Source organism: Pelodiscus sinensis, chromosome 4, assembly GCF_052426305.1.
Source record: "Pelodiscus sinensis isolate ZL-2025 chromosome 4, ASM5242630v1, whole genome shotgun sequence".
NCBI classification, from domain to species: domain Eukaryota; kingdom Metazoa; phylum Chordata; order Testudines; family Trionychidae; genus Pelodiscus; species Pelodiscus sinensis.
The window spans coordinates 115,857,173-115,869,869 of record NC_143055.1 but is presented as its reverse complement, the minus strand read 5'-3'; the positions used below and the strand labels follow the sequence as shown (position 1 = coordinate 115,869,869).

The 12,697-nt window shown below is 43.2% G+C and overlaps 1 long non-coding RNA gene across 1 annotated transcript in view; it reads left to right on the top strand.

Moving 5' to 3' along the window:
• Positions 1-5,694, top strand: part of LOC142829538 (uncharacterized) — an 87,469-nt gene extending 81,775 nt beyond the window's left edge. Inside the window, exon 3 of the long non-coding RNA XR_016349489.1 lies at positions 4,078-5,694. This is a non-coding gene — a long non-coding RNA (uncharacterized LOC142829538). The remainder of the gene's footprint in view (positions 1-4,077) is intronic.
• The last annotated feature ends 7,003 nt before the right edge of the window (positions 5,695-12,697 follow it).

Genomic DNA, 12,697 nt, shown 5'->3' with positions numbered 1-12,697 from the left:
GGCCACTGTCTGTTCAGATCCAAGAAAGTTGCACACTTTTTACCACTTACAGCCATTTCATCCTCACCCTATTGCACTATTCACATTACAACTGAATTTAGCCCAGAGACACCTATGGAAGTAATGCCAGTTCTGAATTTGAGCTGTACTTTCTGGTTGGCTGAAACTGTCTTAGCTACCTTGGAAAACACCTAAATGTATATATTTATCCTAAAAAGAGGATTACTAAGCCTCCCTTCTTTTAGACAACATCTCTGATGATACCTATTGTCCCTGACAGGATCAAAATGATAGAGAATTATACAGTCAGTGGTATGTTTGGCTTTTTTAAAACAAACCCTGAGCTTCTTGAGCCAAAATAAATAACTTCTTCTTTTTACTGGTCTTGTAAATTGAGCTTACTTATATTTGATGTAAACCTTTTAAAGCAAACAAATACCCCAGATCAAATGAAATTATCGTGTATATATAGTAGTCCAATGTCTGTGACTCTGTAACGTTGAAATGCTGGCTGTTCCCTTTGAGCGGCACTGTTGCCTGAAGTGCTGGCTGTTCCCTCTGGGTGGCCCGTGCTGCATGGGGAGTGCGGGGCCCATACGGCCACTTGCGCTGCTTGCTCCCCTGCGGTGGCCCAGCTGAGCGGCGCAGAAGTCAGCTGAGCGCCACGGCAGGAGGTGAAGGGGGGCAGGGTGGTGACGTGCAGCGTGACAGTGGCTCCAGGCCCTGCCCCTGGCCGTGAACGTCACCTCCCCACCCCTCTTCGCCTCTCCATGGCGCTTGGCTGACTTCTGCGTCGCTCAGCCAGGCCGCCGCATGGGAGCAAGTGACACAAGCGACCGTTTGGGTTCCGCGGTCCACCGAGTGAGAAGCAGGAGGGGGAGGAGAAGAGAAAGAGAGAGACAGAGAGGCAGTAGGAGGATGAGAGAGAGAGACAGTGTGAGAGACCGGAGGCTCAGGAGAGAAGACCGATGTGGAGGAGAGACCTGAAAATCCCGTTTTATGATGGGCTAATTGCCTAGTTGGTATTATATTCCATTAAAAGATGCAGCTTTATAGCCGAGAAAATTTCTATCTGAACTGATAACACTATTCTTAGCTGAAAATAATTCTGCATTACTTAAATGTTGGCTAAATTCCAAGATTAAAAAAAAGTGATAAAAACTTCTTGTCAGTTTAAAAATATTCCAACAACTCAGGGAGCAGTTTCTATGGCTGGAAAGGAATCATTCCTGTTTTTAAATTGTGCACCAGTAATCACTGGCCCAACAAACGTTTCCTTTTTAAAACTCACGGAAGGGGGCCCATAGTGGGGAAGTCTTCATTAGGTTCCCATGGAAGAAGCAGTAATCACAGCCATCAAGATCAGCTGATCTCAGAGATCCACAGGGAACACATGACCATCTGCATGAAGGTCAGGTGCTTCCAAATTGGCACTAATGCCCCCTACAGTTCTGGCCTGCCCCCATCTGTGTGACTCCATAGGAGCCATATTGCAGGGTTTCTTCTACTGGCAGCTGAGGTGGTAAAGCTCGATTTCTCAGTGTGGGAGGGCCACAGAAAAGAGAAGAGAGCATAGATGGTCCCACTAGGTGTTGAGGCCCTTTCTGTAGGGACCTGGTCTGGAGCATGGGAATAGAGTGCTTGGCCAGCTATGTCCTCTTCACATTCTGGTCTAGAGGGATTGCTCTCAGCAGCCTTGCCATTTGTTTGCATGATTTGTCTCCTCACCCAACACAGAAGATGCAGGAACAGCTGATGCAAATGCGTGCAGCTCTGTCTGAGACTATGACCCATCATTTCCTTCTGTTAACAGTTTTTGTCAGAAAACTGCATTGCCTATAATATGGGATTAACACTGACGTCTACACTACGGTGACTGCAAGGGTTCTTCTCTCTCTAGTGCAAACCGGGAGCAACTCCACTGATAACCAGTGGTCACTCTCCACTCTAACTTTCAGCAGGTGTCTGGCAGGGTGCAAATCCAGCAGTAATATCTGGGGAGTACAGAAGTTCGTTTTAAAGTACTTTTATCTTCCACGTTTCCAGAGTTCGTTGCACAGTTTGCTTCTCAGCTGTACCTGACGCTCTGATCCAAGGCAGCATTTCCTGTAAGCTGTATACTTGTGTGGCTGGTCAGGAGAGATTCAAATGCTGCCCAGCTGATTAGCAGAGGGCCCGCAGCTAGGGTTTTATTTCTATACAAGCCTCCATGCTCATAAAAAAAAAAATATGCTGCACATGGATTGGAAAGATTAGAAGGAACATTGGTTCAAAGTATGTATAAACCTAAATCTGCAGGTGCTAAGTAAGGAGGACAAGGAAGGAATTGTATGCTAATAATATTTTGCTGTTGCTAGGTTGGTAGCAGCTTGCTCAAGTGGCCTGCCATCAACTGATATTTATAGCAATGTATAAAACTTAGTGATGACATCCCTTTTAAATTCAAAAGCTTAAGCTAATATTACTGTCTGCATTCAAAGCAGAGCTCAGTGCCTAAAAGCTGGTCAATAAACATTTTAGTACTGCTCTATTCCAGTGATCCGAATTCAATAATGTTACCTTTCCAGAAGCTGCAAAATGGAAAGTGAAAGAATGATTTATGAAGCTTAGCTATGCATGGCCAGATAAGAAAGCTTTAACTGATGCTTGCAGGATTCTCTTTAATGAAGTACAAGTTGCCAAGATAAGTTTAGGTAAATGAAGCCTCTGTCACAATATGTTACAGCAAAAGGAATGATAGACAGAGTGCAGCAGATGGGGGTTATTACAGAAGAGTGGATCAAGCAAAGTTGTCTAGGTAACTACACAAAGATGAAGCAGATGCATTAGCGTTATAATGATAAACAATTTGATAATACCAAATTCCTTTGAAATTAAGCACAGTTGGCTTCTTTGTTTAAGTTGTCACTTACTCCTCATTGAGATCATGTTTCTAACCCATCCATTCCTTTTAAAATGATACTATTTAATACAACCTCTTTTTAAAATGTGACTATTAGTCTCAAGCCCCCTGACGTTTTGCCTTTTCAAGATCTTTTGCTAAGAATGTCAACAAAACAGGAAGCCAACGTTAAGAAGCTGTGATTCCAATGGATGCAATCCCTGCCCTCCTAGTTTAATACCTTAACATGAAATGCAACCTGGCATTATGAATTAAATGAGTCTGGGGGGTGTATCTGTGTTGCTGGTGCTTAACATTAAGAGTCTATGCTAGAGACTCAGGATTCCGCTAATATGTTGTCTTCAGGAGAGGCTTGGGATAAATAAATGCAGCAGCTGCCACTGTAGTATTCCTTATTGTTTAATGCTAGATAGTGAGGTGGTATTGGAAAGAGATGTCTCTGGAGACTCATGACTTGTGACATTGTGCTTGGATGCCAAGTTAACCATGGAGGACTTGGACGCTGAGTAAACCATGGAGGGTTTCAGTGAGTCCTTGAAACCTCACAAGAAGGTCCACACCTTTTCTTTTGAAAAGTTAGGGCCTTCTGTATAAAGGAATGCAGTATTTCAAAGGACACTGCCAAAGCTGAGACGCTCAATTTTTCAATCCACAGTACCTTGAAAATGGAGTTTTTTGTTCTTTGCATTCAATCCAGAAAAAATATCACCTTCCCAAAAGAGGTCTATAACAACCTCTCTGCTGGGCGACCTGCCAAATGAGCACACAGCCACTGGGTTACTTTGCAAATGCACATAGGATCAGATTGCAGCCCTCATGTTACACAATTCCTCCCCACTGCCAGCCTGCTTTTGTTCTTGTTTGAAGGCAGGTATTGAAAGCCTGGCACTGAAGAGCTTCACTATCTATAGTACACAGACAGCAGGATTCTTCCAGACAGTATTTTAATACTTTGCCTTCTCATAAAAAAAGATGTAGATGGGAGCATGTAATATACTTGTACCTGGAAACCGAGATCCCTCTAAAAAGAATAACTTCAGACTGACCAGGGTTGGCAGAATCTCTGACACACTAAACTACAAAAACTGCTTGCTCTTCTCATTTTTTTTAACAGCAAACTACTTGCTTTCCTCCACTTCCCAAGGCCTATCGATGAACATTCGTCTTCCTCCTAGGTATCTTCACTATGGTCTCCCCATCGAACGCTTCAGTCTTTAACATTCAAGTCACTCTTCACCATCTTCCCCCCTCCCCCCAATCAGGATTTCAGAAGAGACTGGAGGGAGGGTGGAAAAGGATAGAGGTGAGTAGGGGAGTATACAAATAGCAAAACTGGTGGAGATGCAGCTGTCAGCTCAGAGGGTCCATGTTCCCTGTGGCTAACAAGACATCTGTCGTGATCAGGACATAGCCATGGGTGGCCAAGCCCACCTCCCTACCCACCACAGTCCTGGCTCTGCTTCTGCCCAGACACAGGGCTTGGCTCTTCTCCTGGTGCACCAGTCAGGTCTGGATAATGGAGTCAGGGGCTACCCTACTCTGCTCATCCAGCATTGCTGCCAGGGAGCAGAGTTGGGGGCATGTAAGACCCCTGCTCCTGCTGTGGGGTTGGAACACTTGAGCCAGGGCAAGCCCCAGCACTTCAACTCTGCCAGGAGCACTGGAGTGGGACAAGCTCCCAGTATTGAACTCTGATCCTTTGCAAGCCCAGAGCCTGCTCACCACTGAGAGCACCAGCTAGAACTTGGATAAGGCCCAGCTTCCCAATCCAGCTCCCTGCTGGGAGAACTATCTGGAACGGAGCAAGCCCATACGTCCTGATCTTACTCAGAGCACCATGAGAGGGAGGGGCACAGCAGGACAAACCCTGGGACCTTGATCCTGCTCCTCCCTGGGAGCACTGGGTGAGCATAGCAGGACAAGCCCTGCATTCCGGGTGGACAATGGGAAGCTCACATATTTATGGGCCCCCTATTTTTATGGGGCCCTGCCCACTGAATCGATCTCTCCTTTCCCCATGGGTATGTCTACACTACAGCGCTAATACGAACTAACTTAGTTCGAATTAGTTAATTCAAACTAAGCTAATTCGAACTAACGGATCCAGACTAAAAAACTAGTTTGAATTAGCATTTTGCTAATTCGAACTAGCATGTCCACATTAAGTGGACCCTGAACCTAGGTTAAAGATGGCCGGAAGCAGTGCCGGCAGGGCATCAGATGAGGACTTATAGCGTGGAGCTGCTGCAACAGGCTAGCTGAGGGCTGTGCTTAAAGGGACCTGACCCCCACCCCAGACAGACAGTTCTCAGGGGTGCCCCTCTTGCAAAGCAGTCCTGGCTTGGAGTGCCCTGAGTACCCACACTGGGCACATCACAGCACTCAGCCATCAGACCGGCTGCACTTGCCGCAGGCTGCCATCTGGGGAGAGGGGGCAATTGGGGGGCTGCAGGAGAGCTTCCACCCCCAGAAGCCCGCAGAGCCAGCCCAGTCCTCCCCATCGGGGACTCGTGCCCCATTCCTCCCTCACCTCCTTCCACTTACCCTTCCCTAGCCCCCCTTCCTGATGTACAAAATAAAGAAAACATGTGGTCAAAAATAGAATCTCTCTTTATTGAACAAAACTCAGGGAGACTGGGAAAAGGAGGTGGGAGAGGGGAAGAGAGAGGGGAGGGCAACTAAAATAAACAGAGGTTTGGAACAGGTCCCATATGAAGAGAGGCTAAAGAGACTGGGACTTTTCAGTTTAGAAAAGAGGAGACTGAGGGGGGATAGGATAGAGGTCTATAAAAGCATGAGTGGGGTGGAGAGGGTGCATCAAGAAAAGTTCTTCATTAGTTCCCATAATAGAAGGGCTAGAGGACACCAAAGGAAAGGAATGGGTAGCAGGCTTCAAACTAGTAACAGAAAGTTGTTCTTCACAAAGCAAAGAGTCAACATATGGAACACCTTGCTGCAGGAGGCTGTGAAGGCTAGAACTAGAACAGAGTTTAAAGAGAAGTGAGATAAAGTGATGGAGGTTGGGTCCATGGAGTGCTATTAGCCAGGGGGTAGGAGTGGTGTCCCTGCCCAAAGTTTGTGGAAGGCTGAAGAGGGATGGCACGAGACAAATGGCTTGGTAACTGTCTTCGGTCCATCCCCTCCAGGGTCCCTAGGGTTTGCCACTGTCGGCAGACAGGCTACTGGGCTAGATGGACCTTTGGTCTGACCCAGTACGGCCATTGTAAGCTCAGGGCTCAGGGTTGGGGGGTCTCAGTGGACCACCTTGATTTTCATGCACACCTGCTCCTGGGTGGCCAGGCTGGCAGCTCTCCTGCCCCGGACGGCCGCTTTCCTGTGCCTAGTGCGGAGGTCGTGGACGAGGTCCACGATGTCCTCACTAGACCAGGCGGGTGCCCGCCTCTTGCAGTCCCGGGCAAGCTCCCGGGAGCTGCCAGCCTGGTCCCGGGAAGAGGGGGAGGGCTGGGGGGCATCGGGTGGCTGGCTCGAGCTGTGCCAGGTGCAGGGTCTGCTAGCTGGGTGCTGGCAGGCTTGCACCTGGCACGGGCACTGTAGCCAGCCCGTGCCCCTTTACGGGGTCCGGGGCCGGGAGGGGGACAATAGAGTTTCCCCGGTGTTGGCCAGAGTGGCCACCAGGGAAAGCTGGGGAGGGCTAGCCTCCCACTAGTTCGAATTAAGGGGCTACACACCCCTTAATTCGAACTAGTAAGTTTGAACTAGGCTTAGTCCTCGTAGAATGAGGTTTACTTAGTTCGAACTAAGCGCTCCACTAGTTCGAATTAAGTTCGAACTAGCGGAGCGCTAGTGTAGCACCTATCAAAGTTAATTCGAACTAACATCCATTAGTTCGAATTAACTGTGTAGTGTAAACATATCCCATGAGAGAGGTGGCCCCATCATTGCCACCATGAAGTCAGGACCCACCCACTTGTCCCATCCTGGCTATCCCACTGGTGGTGATATGCATTTTCTCTGGATAATTCATCTGTGCTCTTGTGTAGGTGTCACTGTTGCACTCACATATGACGTTCCTAGTTGGGACAGGAATGCATTTTTCTGTCAGAACCTGTTAGATTAGAACTTGTTTTTCTCCATTTTCCTACTCTCTTGAAGTAATCTATTGATCATTTTATTGTGAGTATTGTACAGCGAAGTATCAAACAAATCTGCCAATGTCATTTAACTCAGATTTATTTTGTTTACTTTCTCCAGGATAGAAGCTTTAATGAAGTATTTTGTAAAATTCTTACATACTGTCTGCTCTTCCTTTTTGATGAGAGAAAATCCTTCCACCCTACAAAGAGAGCTAAGATGTCTGTCTTGGTTTTGATTTGTTATGCTTCTTGTAAATACATAGCCTGTGTGTAAAAGGAGAGAGATTCAATTCAGATGGCACAATCAGCTTAAGGTTCCTTGTGAGTTTGTAATAATAGTTTCTACAGCAGTACCTTTTTATCCTTGCAAGTAACCTTTTCCTACTGCTGTTTATAAAGACAGCAGAAAGCTTTAGATAGCAGGAGACAGATCAGAAATTGTATGTAATTGAGAATTAGATGGTTGCATTTCAATAGGTAATGTTTGTCTTGTTACAGCTACGAAGACGTAATAAAGTCCAAGATTTAAAAAAAATCTGAACTTCATCAAAGTTATCTACAAAACAAGAAAACTGAGTTTTAGTGTCACTTGGCCCTCAGAATGGCATATCTTCTTTTTGGGCTAGCGAGAAATTTGTCTTTTAGTCTGTTAATAAGTCAGGATAGGGTATCAAGACAAAATCAGATCTATTATCAATAACCATCAGAAATCAGCAGGGTGTCATTTAAGTCAGAAGAAGGAAGGCAAGAAGTGCCAGTCCCATTAAGGCATGTTTAGAAACTTCAAATGTACTTTGTGTAGGCAATGATAAAAATAAACAGATGGTCAAAAGTGACCTGAGAAGTGGGTTATATGGTTGTGGATTTCTGCTTAAGGTTTTATGTGCCCAACTTTGATTGCATTGGAACACATGGTCACAATTCCATAAAAACTAAGCAATCTCATTGTTTTGCTGAAAAGAAATGACAGTTTGTGTGTGTTTTTTTTAATAGCTGAAATGCTGTGAGAAGATGACTACTCAAGTATATTTGTTTTAATGGGTGGGGAATGACTCTTAGCTCCTCTGTTATGCCCACAAGATTATTAATCCTTTATTTGTTTAGCATCTATGAGGCCCAGTCATGGACAGGACTGCAGTGTCCCAGAGATGGTACAAGCACAGAATAAAAAGACAGTAAGACACTTTGAGCTCCAGAAAGCTTACAAGCTAAGAGAAGAGAACAGGTGGATACTGACAAATGGGGGTGGGAGTGAAGGGAGCATAAGGCACATCTGGGCATCCATATGGAGTCCCAATTCTTCCGAGAGGTCTGTGGAGTGATAGTGTTGGGTCACCCTTCAGATGTGAGCAGCATTTGGTTTCCTGGTGTGGAGATGGGAGACAGGGCTGTGACTTGTCCATGCTCATCTCCTTCTTTAGAGAGACTGGCACAATGCATCCTTGCAGAGAGGAAAGCACAAAGACTTCACTATGTCCAGCTCCTACTAATGTGCAGGAGGCTACTCACACACCTGTTCAGCAAATCTAAGGTAATGAACCCTGTCGATTTTATAGCATGTTTTGTCAAGTAAGAGCTCAAATACCAATCCATTTCAGGTTTGACTCAGTTTTCACCTTCAAAATAAAAAAAACATTTACGTATGATTCTGCTCTTAATTTTGGTTTGAATGATTCATTCAAGATGCTTAGCTCAATTAAATAGAGAATTTTATCATAATTAGTTCAGAGGTAGTGGAATTAATTTTGAATTACATGGAGCAACTAGAATTTACAGAGCATAAACAGCATTTTTTTCCAAATACAGGGGAAAATAAGGAAAAGAGAAATATAGATTTTTTAAAAAAATAGACTTTAGACTTGGAGTTTATTATTCTGAATTGTACAATATATGGATGAGACTTAAATAAAGGTTTTTTAAAGTCTCATCAATGAATTGTACAATTCAGAATAATAAACTTCAAGTCTAAAGTCTATTTATCAGATACAAATTAAATGGTGACTTCAGACTTCTTAAAAATAAGATTTTTTTAATCGTTTAGTATTCATTAACTTTCTTAAGAAAAGATTAACATAGCAAACAAACTGAGATACTGAATGAATATATTCAAACATCCCATTAGCCAATGTAATAATGGTATAACTCAAACTAATTCCAAAATAATTAGAGCAAAACAAACAAAACAGACAACAAGCCAAAACATCTCCTGAATTACGCATAGTATTTAACAAGACACTATCACAGTGGACTGGGTAATCAGGGACACAACACAGCCACCGCTGATCTATGCAGGTATATAATCCTGGTATCTCATGTTAAGTACATCTCAGAATATCCAAACAATCTAAAAATTAACTTCATAGTGAGCATTCTCAATATTCCTTGTCAGCAAAGGGGTTAACCAAAGAAACAAAATGTTGTCATAATGATATTGGTTTAGATTTGTTTGTGGTTTTCTTATTTAGCTATTTCCAATGAATTATTTCTGACTTGATTTGTATCGGGGAGAGGTTCTGTTTTTTCATGTTATTATAAATAATTTTTTAGCTTTGAAAGAAACCATAATGTAGGGAGGAAAGCACAAAGATGTCCATAAAAAAGTCAAGTGGTATCAACAGATCAGGCTCATTCAAATTCCATGCTGAGTCAACAGCCAGTTAATTGTAGAGAGAAGCATCTGGACAAGAAGGTTGAACTGTTGAGCATTCCCGTAAATGAGTTAGTGTTTCCTTGATTTCTGGAATTGCAACAGGAGCATCACATTTCTCTTAAGTCTCCTTGCTGTCCAACACATCCACGGATTTTTCTTTAATTAAATTGCACTGCTCTCTAGCTATACTACAAAACTTTCAAGTTGAAAATATTGTCTGTAGAGTGAGTAATGATTTCTGGATGTTGGACATCTCCAAACTGAGGAACTCAGTGAGCCATTAGATATTTTCCTTTTTTTCATCAAACTCGCGAACACTGAGGTGATCACTTCTGTAGTTCTGGCAAATCTTGAAAGACCGGCTGTTAAATAAATAAATAAATAAATAAATAAATAAATAAATAAATCTTCAAAAGATGAGACAACCCACTTACTCCTGATATTTTCCCTTAATTTTAAATTTGGCACATCAAACTAGTGCCTTTGCAAAGCAAGTAAAGTGGGTTTTAAGATACTCTGGCCTGTCATACATTTTGCTGTTCACAATGAAGGGATTAAAATTCTTACTATAGAAGTATATTGCCAGATCAAAGTCTAACACAGATTAAATGCTATAGGGTGACAAATTGAGATTTTGAAGACCCAAGCCTGCCATACTAATCAAAAACTTAAACAGCGTGGAAACAGGTTCTGTAAAAGTTCTTAAACTTCCCATGTGTCTATTTGGGGAGATGAGTGTGTGTTTCAAATCTAGCTTGAGAGAATCCTAGTTCTAGAAACAGTACATTATACTATAGGGGGCAAACTTTGACACAATGAAACTTGTCTGTCACAAGGAGAGTTTGTGCTTTGCATATGCTGGACTTTTTTAGGATATATATTATCTGGTGCTACAACCAATGTTGTGGCATGTTTAATTTACTGCAAATAAACCATTCTGTAGAGGCACACTTCACTGTCACTTGGACATATGTCCAAGAGGGACTCACAAGATCATCTTAAATAAGTTGAACATATTTGTACTTTTTAAAATAAAGAATGAAAATGCCACAAATCTGTAACTTTGTCTCTATAGATGAGAATGTAATGGGCCAGTTCACACCCAGAGTGAAACTTTCAATTATATTTTGAGTCCTGTTCAGGACTTACGAGTGGAATTTTGAACATGCAATTATTTGAGTCCACATATAACTGAACATAAATCAGATGATAAGGTATCTAGAGGCCTAAATTCTGTCTGCAGCCCCAGTTCCATTCCAAAGAGATGCAAAAAGCTGCATGTTCAAAATAGCCAATTCAGATTTAGCCACAGAGACACACAAAAGAGAGAAATAAGCAAATAAAATCTGGTTACAGCTTAGCCTCCTGGTATTTCTGATCACATGGCAAGTAGTTGGATTTATTCTTGTGAAAACAAATTGAAGAAAACTATGTGGACTTCCTTTAAGTTAAATGGAGGAACATCCACAAGCCGTATGGAGAAAGAAATGGAGAGACAGGTGACTCTAAACTGAAATTTGAATAACTTTAGTTCAATATTTTTCAAAGACTAAGGCACTTGTAATAGCCAAATGTCAACAGAGAATTGGAGAATGTAATCTGTTGTATATTTTTCATACACTAGTATTATAATATAGGATGTTTGTTTTATTCATTCCTCAGTGCTTTTGATATTTTGTCTACTGACTTCTTAAATTAAATTAAATTTTAAAAGAATTCAGAGGTGTTACACCAGAAAAGACATCAGTCTAAGACTAATACACAAGTAAAATACTTTTAAAAAAAAATCTATGTTGCCATTTAATTATATAATGATACATAGAAGACTTCACACTTGTCAGTCCTCAGAAATCCGTCACACCAATTGACTCAATTAGTTTTGTTAACTTATGGCCAAATTCACCACTGCCATAAATGGGTGCAGATCCACTGAGAATTAAACCAGCAGTGAACTTTTGTCCCATGAAAAAATTCAAAAATCAAACTGGAAAATATAGCTAACCTCTGTACCACCCTTTGAGGACCTATAATCAACTTAGTGAAGAAATGAACCCTCCTCTACAGGAAGACATGTCTACTTTTTCACATTTTCCACCCTAGATAGACTCCTTCTTAGCACGTGTACAGCATGCCTCAGGTGGCTTGTGACCAGGATTCATGATTTGGTCCTCTGGTTGGATCTAGCTTCCTTGTCTACCCCCCTTGAAAAATTAAGCCCAAAGCTCCTTTACAGAACTTACACTGGTAAAACTCCCTAGTACAGATGCAGGCTATACCAACTGAAAGATTTTTTTTCTACCAATATAGGAACCTAGTGCAGATGCAGCTGTTCTGCCTCGGGCTTCCTGGAGTCAGCCGCTGATCAGTTTCAGCAGCAACTGACTTGGGGACACCTGGAGCAGAGCAGCTGGGGTGCTGCCGGTTGGTCCAGTAGCGCCGAGGAGCAGCGCTGTGGGACCAACCCAGCAGCACCCCAGCTGCTCTGCCCTACGCGTCCCCAAGAGCAGCTGGGGTGCTGCCGGGTTGGTCTCGCAGCACCAAGGGTCGGCGCTACCGGACCAACCTGGCAGCACTACAGCTGCTCTGCTGCAGGCGTCCCCGATTCAGTCGCTGCTGAAACTAACCAGCAGAAGCTGAATCAGGGATGCCTGGGGCAGAGCCGGACTATCGTAAGGGGGGGCTATGAGGGATCTGGGGTGGCAACCTCCCCACCCCACTCCAGTCCCCTCATAGCCCCCCCTTCCGATAGTCCAGCATATTTGATAATCCGGCACCCGCTGGGTCCTAAAGGTACCAGATTATGGGAAGTTTACTGTAAATATGAATCAACAGGGATTATAGTGGACTACAAACTAAACGAGTCAACGGTTTGACACTGGCAAAAAAGCAAACATGATTCTGAGATGCATTAGCAGAAGTATTGTGAGCAAGACACGAGAAGTCATTCTTCTGCTTTACTCTACATTGAGTAGGCCTCAATTGGAGTACTGTCTTCACTTCTGGACACCACATTTCAGAAAGATCTGGAGAATGTCTAGAAAAGGGCAACAC